The following is a 19,696-nucleotide window of genomic DNA, read 5'->3' as shown; positions in this document are numbered from 1 at the left end:
TAAAACTTTCTAATAGAAACCAGTGAATGTGTGAAGCACAGAAGATAATTTTTTTTTTTTTTTAAAGGAAGAAATGCATACCTCTGGGACTAGCACACTGATCTCTCTCACTGTCTGCAATATCCCTGCCCAACTCCAACATAAGATAGCATCAGATGAGTAACAGGCACTCATCAAGACTCTTTGCCATGCCCACATGATTTGGAATCCCTGAGCTGAGACAGGACAATAAATGAAATAGAGTTAGAATTACATGGTTGATGGTCAAAGACACTAGGACTGATAAAAATAGCAAGCCCAGCAAGTAATGATAGCTTCACATATACAGACAATTTTACCAGAGAAACACACTTTAAAACATGCCTTACTTACTGTTTCAGGGATGCTGTCTCACTTTGAGCTATTATAGATATCTTTCAAAACAACATGTGTAAAGCCATGGGCAGATGCTCATCCAGGGACTTTACTTGTATTCTTGCAAACTTTTCAAAATGAGTCCAGGGTACCTCAAATAATTTTTAATTCAATATCAGTTGTGGTGCAATGAAAGAAGAATGCTAGTAATAATATAGAAAAAGAAATTATTTTTTGCATAACCCACTCAAAGCTGAGTGATATGCTGCCATTAGAGTGAAACATCTGAAGTTCATTTTGGATTTTAGCTTTCTTGTGCTAAAGATTTTTCCAATCATCTTTTTTGGCAAGAGCTGATGGGCAATATATACTGCTTGAATTAGTGTTACTAATTGTACTTACTCTGCAAAAATAGATATTCCACTCCAACTGAAGCTCTGCTGGATGAAATAATGGGGCTCACATAAAGGGCAGTTTGCAGCTCTCCATTTGTTCTTATGTAAGCTGTTGGTTTGTATTTTCCTACCTCAGCTGAGCATTTGGTGTTCACATTCATATTATTCTGCCAGAACTTGTCCTTCCCACAGCTCTATCTTAGCAAACTTATTACTTCTACCAAAAGTAGCAAATGGAAACAAAGAGCAGCACAGTTGCTCCTATCAGCTTTATACCCAAGAAAAGTCTCTCTGTAGAACGGCAATTCTTTATAAATCTTTTAATGTTTCAGTACATTCTGGAAACCAAGCCACAACTTCCAATACCGAGCATAAGAATAGCTATACTTGTTCAGTCGAAGACCCATCCAGTCCAGTGTCCTGCCTCTAGTAACGGCCATGAGTGGACACACATAGGGAAAACTAAGAACAAGGCATGCATTTATCACACTTTCCCCGTGTAATCTTTCAGCCTCCAATTGTTTCCAGCTCAAAAAAATTCCTGAGCATGCTGTAGTTTGTCTTATAAGGCAATACTCAGTGGATCCATCTTCCAAGAACTTGTCTTGGAAGCCAACATTTTGCATCTACAACCACCTTTGGCAAGATGTGCCACATGTCTACTACCTGTATGTATTTTGAGTCTGGCTTCTACCAGCTTGACTAAGTAACACTTAAGTCTCACCTTGGAAGAGATAGTGAACAGTTGATCCTAATGTATCCTCTCACACCATGACTGATTTTTTTCAGCTTCTGTAGTTTCCTCCTTTCAACTGTTTCTTTTCCAAGCAAGAGTCCTATGTTCCTCATACAGAAGCTATTCTTTATCTTTGCTTATCTTATTGCCTTTCTCTGAACTTTTTTTCCAGTTCTACTACAGCCTTTTGGAATTGACAGAACCAGAACTATAAGCATTATCCAAGGTGTGGATTTCTTTGATGACTTAATGATGTTTGGTCTTTTGTGCCTTGTTCTCTAGTCCTTGCTTTATAATTCCTAACATTTGGGTTGTTTTGGGTTGGGTTTTGGTTTTTTTTGTTTTGTGGTCCATCCAGCCAGATGAGAACTATTCCAAGTGCCTGCTGCTTCCCCCGCACCAAACATAACATGGGTGTCTGGTCCTCTGCATGGTTTTCCTTTGAAGCTTGCTCCTGTTGTATGGCATTCCTTCCTAATGTAGACATAGCTGTATTACATGGATAACCTTTACCCACGTTTGTTGAGTCCTTCAAGCACCACAAGTCCCATTTCCCTTTGCAGAGGCCATACTGACTTTACCCAAGTGGACTATATTTAGCCAGGCATTCATTAATTCTATTTTATTATAGTCTCTACTACATTTGCCTGGTAAAATCCTCCAGCTTACATGCCTGTAATTCCTTAGAAACTTCAGGAATTGCTTGAGCAACAGGATTATCTCTAACAATCTAAACCAAAATGTTTAAATACTTGCTAGGGAAAATATTAATTCAGAGATTTCTTTGTGTATGATTAGAATCCTCAGACAATGTTTTCTAAAAGACAAACATACTCCTTTTTTCAAGGAAAGGAAATTATAGAGATGTTTGTATCTTGGCCTTAGATAAGGTGGTAATAGATACAGTTGCCAATCAAACCAACAGAAAATATTTTTGTACCTTAAGCATATTTTCCCTTTCAACTTCCTGCCCCCCAAAATTACTTTTTTTTTTTATTTTTAAAGTAGGCATATGACTAAATGAATACAAACATTTGCTACAGATGTGAACAGTCATGTACGATTCTTCTACATCAACATTCAGTAAGGGAACAATTTGTCTCTGTTCTTCAGCTACCACACTACATACTAAGCTTCCATTTTCTGGCAGAAGGATGAAATACAATTGCATCATCTCTGCCATAAAGCTGCAGCTTGAAGGCATGTGGTATTTATTAAACACAGTCAAAGCTACTGAGAAAGTCAGAAGGCAAATATATCTGACCAGGATAACATTTATCAATTATCAGTACTTAAGGAAAAAAGACCTAAAGGCTTATTCAACAACAGTTCTGAAAAAAATCAATTCAGTAGTTCATAGAAGGCCTTTTCCAATAAATACTCCCTTACTCACAAAGACAAGGTATTTGTTGCTTCTACAATGTTGTTCCCAGCAGTTCCATGCTACTCATGATCGTCCATGGTTGGAGTGTCTGATTAAGCCTAGTTTGTTTGGAGAGCTGGCTACGTACAGGAGTGACACAGCTGTGTTAGCTCTTTGCTGCAACGTAAGCATCTACCTGCTTCCATGTGTCTAACTGGATGAGATCTTCTGTGTGCACCAACTGTTATCATAGGACTTTTATTTCCATTAAGCTCTCAATGGAGGCTCTTGCAATCTAATTTTACATATGTTTTGTGTTAGTCACATTTGCAATTACCCAGGTTATCCCCACCTCCTCATTACTCCTCATTACATTATTATAATTGAGAGTTGACTAATTGAAACCATAGGTGCAGTTTTAGAGCAAGACATACTTTTCCTGTAATAATACACAACTCCCCCTTCCTTCCTCCAAGGAAACCATAGGAAATTCACAGCCAACACTCTTCAGCAGAAAGCTTTTAAATATTGATCATATGCAAAAAATCTACTGATAAGTAGAGGAATCATCATTTTCCTTCCCTTCACATCCCTGTTCCTCAAAATATCAAAAGACAGAAATTTGACAAATAAACTAAAGACGTAATACCATCTCAGGAAGGCACCATACAGGAGATACAATGGAGAAGGGACATCTACCTTTGCACCTCACATAATTTTTCACTTTCCCCAGGGGATGGATGAGAGCATTTCAACATATGCCAGAGCAGTGCTAATTGCTGCTCTAACCCACGGTGGTTACCTTCTTTCAACAGCTGTTCTACAGCACAGAAAACAGAGTTGAAAGTGCTCCATCCTTTCAGGCCCAGATGCGCCCATCCCCTCCCCCAGCAGACTTCCAGGCTGCAGTTTGGGAAAGCCATGGGGGAAAGTGGCTCGAGGGGCTTGTTACATTGCCTTTGAAGCTGAAGATATACTGCAGAATGAATGCACCACTACAGACCTGCCCTAACAGACACTGCATAAAGGCAATTCCAATTTTACAAGTAATTAAAAAAAAAAAACCCAAACAACCAGGTAATGTGTAATTTTTATCTCATTATGCCAAATAGCAAAATGCAAAAATTATAATAAGCACATTTCTTTGAAATCTTTCAAATTTAAATTTCTGTGTATATACTCATTTTTACTCAGCTACTACAACACCATCTACCCACATTTAAATAAAAAGATATTTTTAAAACTAAGTAGTACATTAATGTCTCGGAAGTCCAAAATAATAACGTACAAGCATAATGGTATTAGAAGTAGGGGTCAATAAATATGCCTCACATATATCCTTTTTTCTTTATTAAAAATGTAAATGTGATGTAGACAGAGTTAGGCCACAATTACTTGCACACTTTTATTATCAGCAGTGCTAGGGCAAGTAATTCCTAACCTCCACCTTCCCCAATTGCTCATTAATATCCCTATACCACAGCCAGTTTTATGGGAGAACCGTTTGTGGGGTTGCTAGGAGATCGGCTAAAAAAAAAAAAAAGAAACAAACATTTTTTTTCCTTTCTTTCACTCAGCTCAGTTCCCTGCTCCAATTCAGAGTGCAGCCCAATAGATTATACTACTAGACAAGTGAAGACATGAAGTAAGGTGTCCTGGTTTCTGCTGGGAGAACACGCTTGGGTACACTAACCTTCACAAGAAATGTGCAGACATCCTTGCCTGAAATTTTTTCAGATACAGAGATTTGAAAACACTGCTGTCTTATTTATCTTTAAGACTATATTGTCTGTCATGGAAATTTAGTAAGCCCTTCTTTTAAAATAATGAATTTGCACATAGTTATACAACCACACTCAACCATTTAGCAATTTTTTTTCCCAAATGACAAAATGAACAGGGGCAGAATTCATAGCTTAAGGCCTGAAGGTGTAAGAGAATTAGCCCAGGTGGGCCCAGACATTTTTCTGGAACAAACCACCTATCGCATTTGGTGACAGACACAGAAGCAAAGCAAGTGCACACTGCACTGCTATCCCTTCATCCTGGCTCAGCCTCACGATGTTTCTGCGTCCCTTTCAGCCAGCAGACTTTCAAGCCCAGTGGATCCTCAGGACAACCCAGCCACCCTAGCTGGACTCTGATCCTTCACACCAGCCATGGGCTCAGGCTTTGCTGCCCCTGAAGATGATTCAGACTCAGAACAATATTTCCTTCTACGCCTGCTTCTTAACAGTTTCTTTTGAGTGTGAAGTCACTCTTGGGGATTCCTGTAACTTTGAGTATTTATGGCTTATTTGGCCCATGCATCCCTAGTTTCTTCTGTGCTAGCAGAAATCTGTTTCAGCTGCCATCCCATACAGCTGCCTTCGGCATGCCCCTCCCTGCTGGCTGGACCAATTTAGGTTCCTTCCTTCCCAGGCAAACCAAAGGCAATGCTTCCCAAGAGGTCAGTGAGGAAAAAATGCATCACTTCCTAGTCCTCAGGAGCTCACATACCAAAACCTATTCATTACACATGAAGTAAAAATTACTATTATATTAACATTCACAAGACCAGTGAATACAGTTTATCCTAGCTCTAAAGTGACAGCAAACAAATATGGAGATGAATGTTAATTTGGGGAGATGACACCTAAATACAGACACTGGAACCGGAGTGGGGAAGAAGCGCACTGTGAGATTTCTTATAGCTCCCATAGTCTGAAACAGATTTGCCTGTGTAGTTTGTACAGGTACACACTTGGGATACAGTCAAAGCTTTAAGCTGGCACTAGTTTTTATGGAAAAGTTTAAGTATTATCTTCAAACTACCTCTTTATAACATAAATACTAACAAAGTCTTAAACACTGCAGAAGGCAGTCTTACAAATAAGGAACAAGGTATAAGATGTTGCACGTTTCTAGGTAAATGTAGAATGCTTTAAGCACTGTTAGAAACGTAAAGGAGACATCATTTTACCTACTAAAAGAGGTGTGAAACTTGTTCTCATCTACAGTGTCTGAGTGCTATTACGTAATATATTTTGGAACATCCTTAAAATGAGGCAGATCAGATTAACCGCACTCACAGGCACCACTGAAGCCATAAAGAAAACAGCAGCTCCAGCCAGAGCTCTAAAACTATTTTATAATTCTGAAATTAGCACTAGCGTGTCCTTATGACATACTTGCCCACTACATTATCATTTTACAACTAGTTTTCCCTGTTCCCCCAGGTACTGGCAGCTTTCCAGATAAATTCACTTATAATATGTTATGGGAACATTGTTATTTCAGGTCAACATTTTCAATATGAACTCATTGTCTCCATGAGGCAAAGAAATATTATAATCCATTAATATCTCTTTCAACAAAAAGGATGAAATCTTCCCCTGGTTAGGCTGATAAACACTTTGGTGTCAAAACTAAGCCTCTTTATCATGATAACCCAAAGTAATGGTCTGCTGCTCCAGGCACTTTATCTACTTTACAGATGAAAAATCAGTTCTACTTTCATGGAATTAGATTAATGCCATAACAGGAAATACTTCTGGGGCTGAACTTGCTTCATGCCTTCAAAGCTGGCTGTAAATTTAAAATACTTCCTGAACTCAAAAGATAAGACAGGAGAGAAGGAAAAAGAAAAACAGTGGGGTAACCTTCTTTCTGAAGAAAAATATTGCTTCCTGAAAAAGCTGTCGAAAGCTACTTGCTAAGGGCATTGTGCTCCAGAAGGCCCAGGGCAAGTCTGGTTTAGTTGAACATGAGGATTCTGGGTATATATCAGACACTTGCCATAAATCTGTTCCTTCCGTAATCCTCTCTGATAAACTTTTCTTTTTTTTTTGTCATCTTACTTGGCAAAAGCCAAAGTAATAACTTTCTCAGCTTTTAGCAAATACAAAACAGCTTGCTATTTTATCTACAATATTTTTCAAGGATTACAGTTTTGCAAACTTTGAAAAATGCTGACCCCAAGCCTTAAAATCGAATTTCAGCTCTGAAAATGGACAACAAGTAGCAAATTCAGTAACACCTTTATATATAAATAGCCTTACAATAAAAGATGTAAGGCATTCTTAAGAGTAATTTCACATTTATAGTAACAGAACCTGAAGTCTGATACAAAAATATTACTATAAAGGCAGACTTTAGGGAATTCTGTGTTACGTTTGTCAGGATAGGGAAGGTTTTCCTTAGTTCCCTTTTCCATCAAACAGTATATACTAAGGAGTCACTTGTTTTTTCATGTAGCATACATTTAAATGCATGGAATATCACATCACTAAAAACTCAGGATCAAATATCTTAGTAAATTTTACAATTAAGTACTGAGTAACAATAACATTTACATACTCAGAACTTTGAGTCAGAGAATCTGAGGAAGATAATGTATGTGATTTCCACCCATTCGTCTCTTGACTAGATCAACAGTTGTGCCTACTTGGGCCAACATTTTTATGGATCATGTAATCCCTTTTGCCTTTTATGTTTGTTGCACTCAGTACATTCTTGCAGTTGGAGAAAAAAAGCATTTACTGTCTTGCCTCCCTGTTCAAACTTCAACTCTGTAGTATTACTAGCCCAAAGATGCATGGGTTTAAGTGTTTATTCATGTGCCAAGGCACTCTTCACTTGATCATGAAGCAAAATTGTTACTTTGAAACAGTAAACAGGAAAGGAAGTTTATTGACCAGCACAAATCTAGAACCAGCCCAGAAGGGATGGTCAGCTATCTTCTTGTAAGCATTCATGTTCAGGCTTCCATGCTACATGTCAAGAGCTGCATGCTATTTCTGAATGTCAACTTTACTCCCCAGTTTAAACAGGTAAGTAAAAAGCCCATCCACAAATCACCATCAGTCTTCAGAGACCACATCAGATCCACAATATGCATAGCCTGCAGCTCTCTACTCTCTACTCATCTCTAAGCACCCATTTAATCAGTAGGAATAACTACAGGGGTTTGCTAAAGATGAGTGGGAGGTGAGAGAATGCTGTGAAAAGGGCACGTAAGTAATGCAACCAACTGAATTTTATGACAGAATTGTGTAAAGCATGCATTTACACATTTTTGAGAGATCAGCTTGAAGCTGAAACATGCACACACAGTTGTTTAAATGTTCAGGAAGACTGTAACAAACCAGATGCTTTTCTTAGTAGATTGTAACTGAGCTTCTCACAAATTATAATTGGATACATTATTCTGTTAGTTCTTTCTGTAATACAAGACTGCATGCTGAAACAAACCAGCACTGCAGCAGGATCTACCATCTAGACAACAATTCCACATTTGACCTTACAGTATGCTCACAAGTCCAGGAAATAGAAAGAAAAAAACCCTCAGCAATCTATTTTAAGATCCCCTCACTATGAACTGTACCCTAAATGCCCGTTATTTCCCCCACATATGAAATCCATTCATAATAGGCAGCTCTCAGACTTTTTGGAAGGATTGCAATATTGCTACCAGTATTCTTTTTGCTTATAAGTCTTCAGGACTAAAACTGTCCTATGCACCAACTGCCCTGTAAGGAACTGTAGGTACATGGGACTAGTTAATGCAACAATAGGACTACCTGCTTCTAGGGTAAAGCAATCTTGCTAAACAACACATCACTGGCATTTAACTCCTTTAACAGCTATACTGACTGATGAAGATGGTTAGACAGACAGAACTAGGGCTTTAGTCCTCTATGTGTTTTTCCTGCCCATGTTTTACTCATAAGACACATGGAAACCACAGGATTCAAAGGGAAAATGTAATATCACACCTGCATATTTATCTAGGCTGCCTTATGGAGCAGAATATAATCTTGTCCACTAACTTCTATAGCATATTTTATACTGATGTATTATTAAATAATAACAAGAGCAACAACATCACTAGAAAGTTAAATTAAGACAAATTACCAGTGTTTTCTTCTATGAAGTGGCAAATATATGAAAAAGCTAGTCACTGTTCAAAAAAAAAAGGTAGACTATTACAGTAACAAAAAACCAAAAAAAGGAAAGCAATAGTAAGAAATGTAAACTAATTGGTAAACTAATTTTCTTTGGTGGTTTTTTTGTGGGTTTGGGGTTTGGGTTTTTTTTGAGAGATGGATTTATTTTGTCTTATGGAAGATACGCTGAATCTGAGACCTTGCATTTTCTACAAATAAATATGTTAGCTTCAATGTTGGAATTGCTCACAAGTAGGGTTCCTACAATAGGCAGCCATCGTGCTCTGAGACTGGTATGGGACGCCCGCACTCCAGAAGTGTTAAGTTTCCATTGAACTCTCTACAAAGTTACAGGCAGCACTGCACCCCATCTCTACTTCCACAACACTTCCTTGCATTCACAGACATCTGTTAGTTTTCTCTCTCTTTCCACAGCACCGACATTGATCTTGCTGCTATGGGCTGAAGATCACACATGAAAATACCAAGACTACACAGGCCATAGGTTACCTGAATGAAGAACCATTTGGATCTTCTGTATGGAAAAATATGAATGAAAAACACTGCAATGCTAAAAGGCATATTTCAAGAATCCACTAATTTGTTTTATCAGAGTTAAAAGCATCATTATGAAAGAATTAAGCTCCTTTGTGAAATGGATCCCTCATGCAGAAACTTCAGTGAGAGACCTTAGCCTTACCAATTATTCACATGTGAACGAAATTTTTATAAATTAACATTGCTCCTGTCAGAATGTTGTTATATTTGCATGTGTTTAACAAAATGTTGCCTTCTTCCACCTACACTCACTAGAAATAGAGCAAACATTTCAGTCTTTTCGTAAAAAAAAGCCACAGAAACACTGCTCTCCTAAACTTCAAACCCTCAATTTAACAAAGGGAGGCATTTCAAGTCTGAGTAGAAGCTGTATCTTTTACTTCTTGAATCTTTCACTGTGAAGTTTATTACTTCAATTATTGTAATACATCAAGTCTAGAGTAAGACAAGATCCATAAGCAGAACATGTGATTGTGACAAGCACCAGCTGTAACACTCATTCATCTACTGGTGCCTGTATTTGTTACAAAAGGGGTGGAAGACTTCACTTGAGTGAGCTCAAACAATCCTTTTCTGTCCCACATGGATACCACATCAATACTCACTTTTGTGAGAGACTAGTCTTCCAGAAAATATTTGTTTTAAAAGAACTGGAATACTCAATTTGTTTGGTATATTTAAGAAAATACTCTTCAGATTTTCCCCTGAGAACATATACTTGGTATTTATGAGCAGGCTTGTTGTATTATGAACAATGATTCAGAGGAAAAAACAATTCTTGAGGTGGCAACAACATTACTGCTAACCATTAGTCCTTTTTATGGACGGATTTTTTTTTTTACATTTCAGAGTTCAATTCAAAGTATGGACATTATCTTTTGGAGCGTTGTCCTGTGGGTGGTAACCTACAAGGGAAGGAGAAGACTGTCAGATGGATGCGTTTTGCCACAGCAGAAACTGTTATGACACAATATACAATAAAATTCAAGCTAGAACAACTCAGTTCCTGCTAACATAACTACTCTGAGTGTGGATGCTGACAAGCTCCACGGCAAGACTTCTAATTCTTTGCCACATATAATTATGTGCCCTAAAAGGATTGATTAGCTTTAACACAACTGCTTAGCAAACATATGGGCTAGTGATTTAGCAACCCTGGGATGAGCCCCAGGATCCACTGTGTCACACACAAGATACAGTAATGCCAGGGCACGCATAGTAACTGGAGTGCTATTTTGCACATTGTGTGTCCACCTTCACTCAAGATAAGCAAACTTCAGTGTGTCAGCTTGAGCTTAGAAAACCTGACCTAGCTCCATACTGTAAATGTACATGATGTCCTTGCATAGTAAGACAGGGCCCTTTTAGGGAGCACTCTCAGTCTGAGTGCACAAGTTCTACATTAAAATTTATTACTACCAGGTTGTGTGTGTAAAGTTACTACCAGGTTATACTGACAAATGTATTCCTGTAATTCAAGAACAGACATAAAGAAGGTGGGAATGTTTTTGGGGGGGGCAAAACAGATTAGCAGATCTGTACAGAAAAAATTCTAGCAAAGGATCTCAGAGCAGCCAGTCAGGGTAAAACACCTGGACTGTTTATACTGTGGTGCTACTAAGACTGTATCCAAAGAAAAAGAAATTAAATTAGATGGTATCTGAAGGTACACATGTTCTTCGGAGGCCTGGGCAGAAATACAGCCCATTCACACTTCACAGAAGTCATGCTCAGACTATTTAAGAAACCAGCAATACTGCAAGAAAAGCATGCCACAAGGCACCACTGCATGCCCACGGTGTCCTCCTCCACCTTCCACTATTTTCTCTTTACAGTATTTGTTGATTTACTTTGTTACGTTTATCTATAAAACTAACCTTACAAATCATAAGTGCTCTGCATGACAGCCTGTATGAATAAGAATATTTGCTGCTGTGAAAACATGGAATGATTTGTAAGGCTGATTTTATATACTTATTTTGAGCAAAACTACAGGCAATTGCCAGGGTTAGGTGTAGGAGGGCATCACTGTGATAAAATTCTTTTCAGGATATGACTGATTCTTTGCAAATCACTGACTGTTCTGGCATTAAGCCATGTGTAGCAGCCCACATTTTATAATTACCAAGTTTTGTTTTGTTGGTTTTGTTTTGTTTTGTTTTAAACTTACTGCTACTGGATATACAATAATCTTAGGTTTTTAAAGCAGCACAAGTTTATACTCTTGGGAGAAATTATAAATACCCATCTATGCAACTCTTTGTGAGTTGCCTAAACAATGTAAAACAAAAACACAAAACAACTTTTTTTTTAAAAAAAAAGCTTTGCATGACAATTCAAAAATGGTGTAAAACAATGTAAACAACGTCGATTTTCCTTTTTTAGTGCGGGATTTTCAACTTCACAAAACCTAATCTATCTAGATACCACTTACAAAACAGCAAACTGATTTCTGGGAAGCATACAGTCTTTCTTCAGCTTGCCCTCTTCTTTACCAGCAGCACCAAACCAGACATACAGACTCAGGCCTCAAGACAGGTACTATTCTCACATGCTGTCAATTGTTTCATTCCTTTTGTCTTTACCCTCCCAAAAATCTAGATGATTGATTTTTTTTCTTGTATCTTTTAATCTCCAATTCTACACCACTAGAATATTTATACAATTCTATCCTAGGTCTTCCACAGCCATTCAAATGAGTAAAGAAAGGTTTTCTGTTTTAATATCAGGGGCTCGAACTAGGAAAAAAAATGACACTCCCTCAAGGTTTACCTACTTGAGAAAAACTCATTGCTCAGCAACTACAAAAAAAGCAAAGAAAGAGTCTATATTAAGTTTAGGAAATAATTCTGAATAAATTACAATCATACATCCTCCTCTGAAATACAGTGTTCAGCTCTTGGGAGCCAGAAGCAGGTCTCCGTGACTGCAGGCAGACCCAGTGTACAAAAAGAAAGTAAGAAAACTAGAACCGTGAAATTTAGAGCCAGGATGCCACAAACATGTGAAAACCAAATATTACTCACAAAATTAAGAGATACTGTGTTTAATACAAGAGTGAAAAAAAAGGAAGGATAAAGTTACTAAGAGAAAATAGAAATCTATGCACACACACTGTATTTGGGCTTATCCACATTGGAAAATAAATATACAGTAAGCTAGATTGTAATACAGCATGTACTCCGTGGTAACTTCTGGAAAGGTTATACTTGGAGCTTATCCATGTTTTTATTATGAAAGTACATCTTGCAGCACCTTCAGTGTGGTGTGCATTCAGAGTACTCAGTAAAAGTAGAGCAACTACCATGCTATAAACTCACACTCTTACTATTTCCTAGTTTCTGAAGGCAAGCCTTAGGACTCTAAAGCTTTTGCACACATTAGCCTATTCCGCTTCAAAAGTTAGATGCGTTTCCTCACAACCTACCCACACTAACGAGTTCCATATGGGGTCAGCCTGGCATTCTACATTCACATCATTGCTCACTCCATGTCAACCATCTCATATGAACGCACCCTTTCTAGAACAAACAGCTAGCTTCTAGTGTCAGGAAGGACACAGAACAATTGCTCACTGTCTCTCATACCATGGGGACTAAAGGACATCAACTAAAACTACCAGGTGGCAAGTTCAAAACAAAAAAATATACTTCATACATACACTACTGAAGTGTATGACTTGTTATTCCAGGATGCCACAAATGCAGAAGTTCAGAAAAACTATTATTTACATTTACTTGGGAAAAACTCATAAACCTCAAGAACTCTTGAGCAACATGCTACCACCTTTACCTGAGGAAGACCTTGAGCTGCAGATTATTAAAAGCTGAGAGAGTATTTTGTGCACATTTCCCTATACCGTAGCCATGATCTCCTACTCTTCCCTTAGCACTTGTCTTACTCTATCAGTTCACTCTCTCAAGAGTTGTAAATGTTGCTTTTATTTTGTCCCACAGTTTTATTTCTCATTTATATTTCTCTTTTTTATTCTGCTGAAGAAAATATTTTAAAGACAATAAACAGTATCTAAATCCCAGTTTTATATATGTTTAAATATCTAATGAGAGTGCCATAAGAGGAAGGGGGGAAAAAGGAGTTTATTTAATCAACATCATTGATTTAAAGCAAATAGAGGGGATGAGGTTAATTCTTGTTTTTGGACTTAAAAGAAAAATCAATGACAATAACTTTGTCCAACCCATGCCTGAACAGTTGTATTAAACAACCTCCCTATAACTTTGGAGAGCACCTTAAACTATCAAGATCAATCAGAGCACAAAGTACTCCTAAACAAAGCATTGTTCAAAGTAGCTTAACTCCCATTCAGCTAAAACCAGCTGTCAATACTCCTGCTATGTCACAGCTGGAGCAGCATGGCCATCTCTGAAAGCAGACTTATCCAACTGCTTTCAAGCCAGTTGTAAACAGCTACAAATGCATGCAATATCAGCTTTGAAAGTGATAATAAATGTTATGCATTTCATAGCAAGTTAAGTAGTTTTCTTCATTTCTCTCACATACACCACTTCTTGGGAGAATTCACTTAAATCCACAGGAATTTCCATAAATCTAAATCCATTTTGACAAAGCAGCAACTTGAAAGTATGCTTAATTTTGCATTTGACTTGCTAGTATCTGAAAATTTATTTTCTGAAATGCAATTACCTTTTCTGCCCTTTTTTTTTTTAGGATTAGCTTGCTGAAGTCAGATGACAAGCTATCTTTTTATTAAAAGAGGAACCCACTGTAACATTTATATTAAAAATTCAAATACCTGTTATAAACATATGACACCGTGTTTAATAAAATTTTAACACAATTTTAATTAGTAAGTATACAGTATAGTCAACATAATGCATCAAATATTTAGTTCTAAACTTATCAGGTGGTCTTACTAGCATATAACAATCTCTTATAAAAATCTGTGAGGTATATAACAAAAATATGAGCAAAATTGGAGAAAAATTACACTTAGATTTACTGCTACATTTGAACCACCAGCCATATGCACTCACATTACTGTAAGGCAAATCAACCACTGTTAGTATGGGGCTCTTAACAGCCAACAGTCACTGAACATCAACCACATATGTCTGGAGAAAATGATTTGTTTGCTTTATTGTGCTTAACCAATGCTACCCTTTCAGGAAAACCACACTGTAAACCAAATGGGGTATCCCACATCCTAACAAAGTATCTTAAATATGTTGAATAAAAACACGAGCAGCATTACCTACAGTCCGCTAAACTCCTTTATAACATGCTCTTCGCCCCCTCTCATTTAATTTCCTTCCATATTGTGAAAAAAAGTCACACCTCCTATGTATGACAACAGCTGCAGATTGTACCATTACTCCTTTTTAGATGATTTATGAGGTCCATGACTCAGTTTTAAAGGCCCACGTGACTGTGGGCTACTGAATCCTGCAGCTCATCAGCAGGAGAGATTCTGAGAATGACAAGATGAATTTTTATATTTTACATCAAATTACAGTAAGCAACAGAAATCTTCCATGTGGCACAAGCAAATTAAACTATAAAATAAAAGACAAAGTGTGGAGAACACTATCATGAAGAAGGTTGAGGTCTAAGGAGATTTAAAAAAAGGATCTCTCTCTGGAGACTAAACCAACCACCTTTGCAGCATAAGTCCTTTGCTTCCATACACTTGAAATGCAGGATTTTATTGCCAACATGGCAGTAATTTTTTTAATGTGGCAAGTTAGAGGGAACAAAGATGACAGAAGAATGAAATCCAATTTTTCTGGCCCATTATTACCAAAACAGCAGAGAGTATTTTGGGGCTGAAGGATCTGTGGTGTTCCATTATTTGAAACATTATGCCAAACAAGGCTATACAAAATAAAACAAAGACAGATCAACCATATGTGTGTCCTTTTACAATGCATTTTAGACAAAAAAATACTTGATATCAGACATTAGAAGCTAAGAGCTTTTAGAAAATAAACAAACTATAAAGTTCAACATAAAACCCAGTGTACTGAAAAATTTTGGGAAAGCTGTCTTCTCATCAGAGGTTTTGGAAATGAAAAAACTTTATGGCAATTACAAAGCAAAATGAGTCATTAATAATAATCCTTAACATCTGGGTAGAACTGGGTAGTTTATTATAATATATTCTCAAACATTTGTGGCTCTTGTGGCAATAAACACTGCTGACATGGAAGATGAACCCACAATGTTTCACAGGATTTCTAAAAGGTTTTCATTCTTTTTAAACAAGAGAGTTTAATTTGAAAACTGCTTTTACGCCTGCTCTAAAACTTCTTACTCATTTGTTGTATCAGGCAAATATTAACTCCTAATTTGCACAGGGCTTATTTTTGAACCATCACCCTTTTCAGGGCAATCATAATTTCTGAGTATTGCTAGGCAAACTTATCAGTGAAAGCAAACAGAACTCCAAAGTAAATATTACTCATGTAGAATTTACAGCTAACATGCTTTATGCATTTCATCAAAACTTCCATATTTAGCCAGCTCTTCAACTTGAAGGGACTATAAACACATTCTAGATTTAGCCCAAAAATCTGTACAGGATTGTCTCTAAGATTTTGCCTAATTCATAATGCAAATTTTTAGTTTATTGATGTCATAATAAGTATTTAAACTTCCTTCAATTAAAATAATTAAGGCACATACGCAAAACATAAGAGTACACACAATGTAACTGATTTTTCTTTTTATTTAGCTATGGGCTACTGTTGCCCTTCTAGTATAGATGAGTCACTCTGCAACACTGATTTTTTTGCCAGTGGCCTTATCAACAAACCAAGGTTATTATCTCAATCCCCCTTTTCTTGTTGTACTAAAACCAGAAATTGATTTCCATTGGACATTTTGAATTGGCAGAACCAAGAACACACATATGCTACCTAAAGGGCACATACACTCAATAATATCAAGACTTTTTTGGTTTTGTTTTTCTTGTTTTAAGAGTCTTCCAGCTACCAGTGGAAGCATCTTCCATGAGTTCCAAATAAAGCTATGTATTTTCCATTAATTTAAAACTAAAACCTACCAACTGTTAAAATTCTAAAAATAGAAAGCTTAGCTGAATTGTAACAAGAGGACAATACAATATTGTAAAACTGATGCAATATTAAGTAGTATCTACTTACAATAAAATGTAGGTGACTACTTTCAGTATTACAATATATATGGTACTAATAAGAATGAAAAGACAAGATGATGATTGAACTTTGATTTTTGGAAAAAACCTCTTACTGGCTATAACAATACTGCTCAATTGTTGTTAGGAGGAGGAGAAAATGACTTTCTAAATCCCAACTGATGCATCAGTTGCATATGCACAAATACATTTATGTTATGAGCAGAAAAGAAGCAGCAAGAGCAAAGTCTAAGGTTTACTACTCTCTAATCTAACTGGGCTGAAATGAGGAGAATGGGGGGAAATGTGGCAGTGCTCTTCCTTCCTGACAATATGTCACAGCACCAAAATATCCTGTACTCTGTCAAACTGTATGAATTATTCTCCCAAATGGGGAAACAAGAGGAGGCAAGGATGACTCTGACTCCAGGTTAAATATATATTGACTGTGATTCAATGATAGCTTTTTAGCTATTATAGCCATTTATAGCATTCAGCTTAGAAAATGGAATTCATATCCTGGGTAGCATGCTAGGTGTTGCCTTCTACATGTGAAAGTCTAAATCCACCCTTGAATTTTCTACTTACTTACATATTATTACATTGTACAGTCAGAATTAAAAATTTTGCCTTCAGGGTCCATATTAACTGTTGAGTCTCTTTCTAGTTGGTAATACAGGCTTAAGACAATTATGGCTTAACAAAATCTATTTTCAAATCTAAAACCAATAGCTTGAACACTGTGGAAAACACAGTAAATGCTCTGCCATGGTTCACAAATGTGTGAGCTGTACTCTATTGTATTAATATTATCACAATTTTTCTGAAAATAAAACATTAAAGTATGTGTATTCTTTTTATGCAAAAGATTAACAGAGGCAATGTTATAACATGCCCAGGAGCATTTTCTCCTAACAACTAAAGATTTATACTTTTCTTTTTCACCTTTAACACTTTTGTCTTACTTTTCATTGTTGTTCACATTTTTCTTCTCTCACCAGGTCAAAAATCAAGAATGAGAGGTGCAAGCCATGAATCTTTTGAACTTAAAATCTGCAATAGTAAATTATCAGCTCAAAGTTCCTCCTAGTTCAGTATCGCATCCCAACAGCAGCCACAAGTGGATGACTAGACAAGAGTAAAACAAGAGAAGCACATACAATACTCTTCCAGCTGCCAACTATTTTCAGCTTAGAGGATTTCCTACAGAGATCTGCAGTTGCAGAAAGACTCAAGTACTCTTCTGATTCTCTTCTCCATCAGGTCAGTGGTGACATGACTGCTAGTGATATGAAAATTAGCAGACGCGATCAGATCATCTATTCATTGGTAAGCTAACCTCCAGAGTTATATCAGTCTCAGGTTCCTCAGTTACATGATTTCTACATATCATTCTAAAGAGTTTTTGCTGCTGTACCCCTATCCTCCAACCTATGATACCACTTCATCAACAGAGCAGCCAGTAATCACTTATTTTAAAAACAAAATTGAAATTAACTTTTCTTACAGATGAGATCAATTCAACCTAGTGTTGCGGAAAAAAAAAACCCAAACCACCAAAAAACATCAGATATCTCCAAAAGACAGCAGCATGCCTGTAATTCTGTATTCTATAAAACAGGATATTTGGTTAGGGAGCATGACTGAAGTTTAATATAAAATTGATGTGCTAGATGGACTGAATAAAGCAGAGAATGTGCCTCCAATTACAGGGGGTTTTAATACCCTTTTCTGATAGTTACCTACTAAATGATAATATTGAATGTTTTCTGTTGTTCCTTTTACCACTGTACAACACTTGGTACCAACTCTGCAATTGGGCAGATTACTATGTGGACATTTTTGCTCAAAAGAAAAGAAAGACCACACCTGCTTTCAATTCTACTGACATAATATTATCATCATACTGATAAAACTAAGAACTTATTAAGTTCATATTCTGAAGGTTTGGGGGCTTTGTAATAGAAAGAAGTTCAATGCTTTCAAAATAATTAGAATCTAATGATTTTAACGTATTTACCGTATGAACGTTCAAACATTTGATTCTGCTGCAATACAAACCTCAGAGTATTACATATAGGAGACCATTCTAAAAAATTTTAACATTTTCTGTTCCCCTTCCATTAACTACATTTTACACTTCTGCTGTTACTGAGAAATACAATAAAGGCAGGTCACATGATTTCCCTCATGTCAACAAATGATGGCTCAATTAGGCAGATAAGAATCTACAGCCCTCAGCAGAAACTCTCTTCAGCCCATTCTCAGCAGTATAAAGCAGCACTTAGGGACGGCACTAGTTCTGGGGAATGAACACTTGCTATCCTTTATATACACACTCATTGAAAATTTCTCTTTTTCTTCAAAGAAAATTGCATCCTTCATGTTGTTGAAAATTTTCAATCACTTAGAGTTTGTAAATTTTTTTTCTACATTCAGCTACAGTTCATGATTAAAATCAATAAAATGGTGAGGAATTTTAATTTTAGCACATTGCTCTACGAATTCTAAATCGCCTCTTGGAAATAAGATATCTTAATAAGTAAATGAATAAAAACTCTTAAGTTTTGACTCCAGTCCTCAAAGGACAGGGGAAATTAATATTTAAGGATGAAATTCATTCTTACCTTACTTTGCTGTGATCAAGTGCCTTAAGAACTCCATATACAAAGAATGCCAATGATAGTAAGCCCAGCTACAAATGCTAATATTCTTCTGGGTGCTCTCAATGGACGATAAGGTTGTTTCTGCTTCATTCCAATTACTTACACCATCTTCCATGCCCACTACCTGCCATTGTTTTGCTGACTTTCTTAATTTTAACCTTACTGTGAAGAGAAATCTATTAAAAATACTGTGGTCCCTCACTTCAGGTTATGCAGAGAGAATGAGACAGAACATTCAGTACCTCCCTTCTTTCTCCCATTTCCTCCATTTGTCTCATTCTTTAAGATTTTATGACTCTCTATAATGCTTAGCCTTTACTTTTCACAAAACACCTCAGTGTTGTTCAGCACCAATTATACTCCATATGGTCTTAAAAAGACATGTTCAGAGGCATATGCTGAGGCATATTTCATGCTAAGTACTGTTAACTGCTGTTCCCCACCATTTTCAAATTTGCAGGAAAGTATTGTTATGTTGCATCTGGCAATAGCATAGTTGGCAAAAAACTATTAGGAGCACTGGCATTCTGCAAAACAACTTCAGTAACTTTAGTATAAAAAGTGG

The 19,696-nt window shown here is 36.8% G+C and overlaps 1 protein-coding gene across 2 annotated transcripts in view; it reads right to left on the bottom strand.

Moving 5' to 3' along the window:
* ADK (adenosine kinase) overlaps positions 1-19,696 on the bottom strand; it is a 302,396-nt gene that overhangs the window by 122,468 nt on the left and 160,232 nt on the right. The gene's annotated exons all lie outside the window — the stretch shown is intronic.

Source organism: Gymnogyps californianus, chromosome 6, assembly GCF_018139145.2.
Source record: "Gymnogyps californianus isolate 813 chromosome 6, ASM1813914v2, whole genome shotgun sequence".
Classification (NCBI taxonomy): domain Eukaryota; kingdom Metazoa; phylum Chordata; class Aves; order Accipitriformes; family Cathartidae; genus Gymnogyps; species Gymnogyps californianus.
Note: the sequence above shows the minus strand (reverse complement) of the source record. Positions and strands in the feature narration are given on the sequence as shown.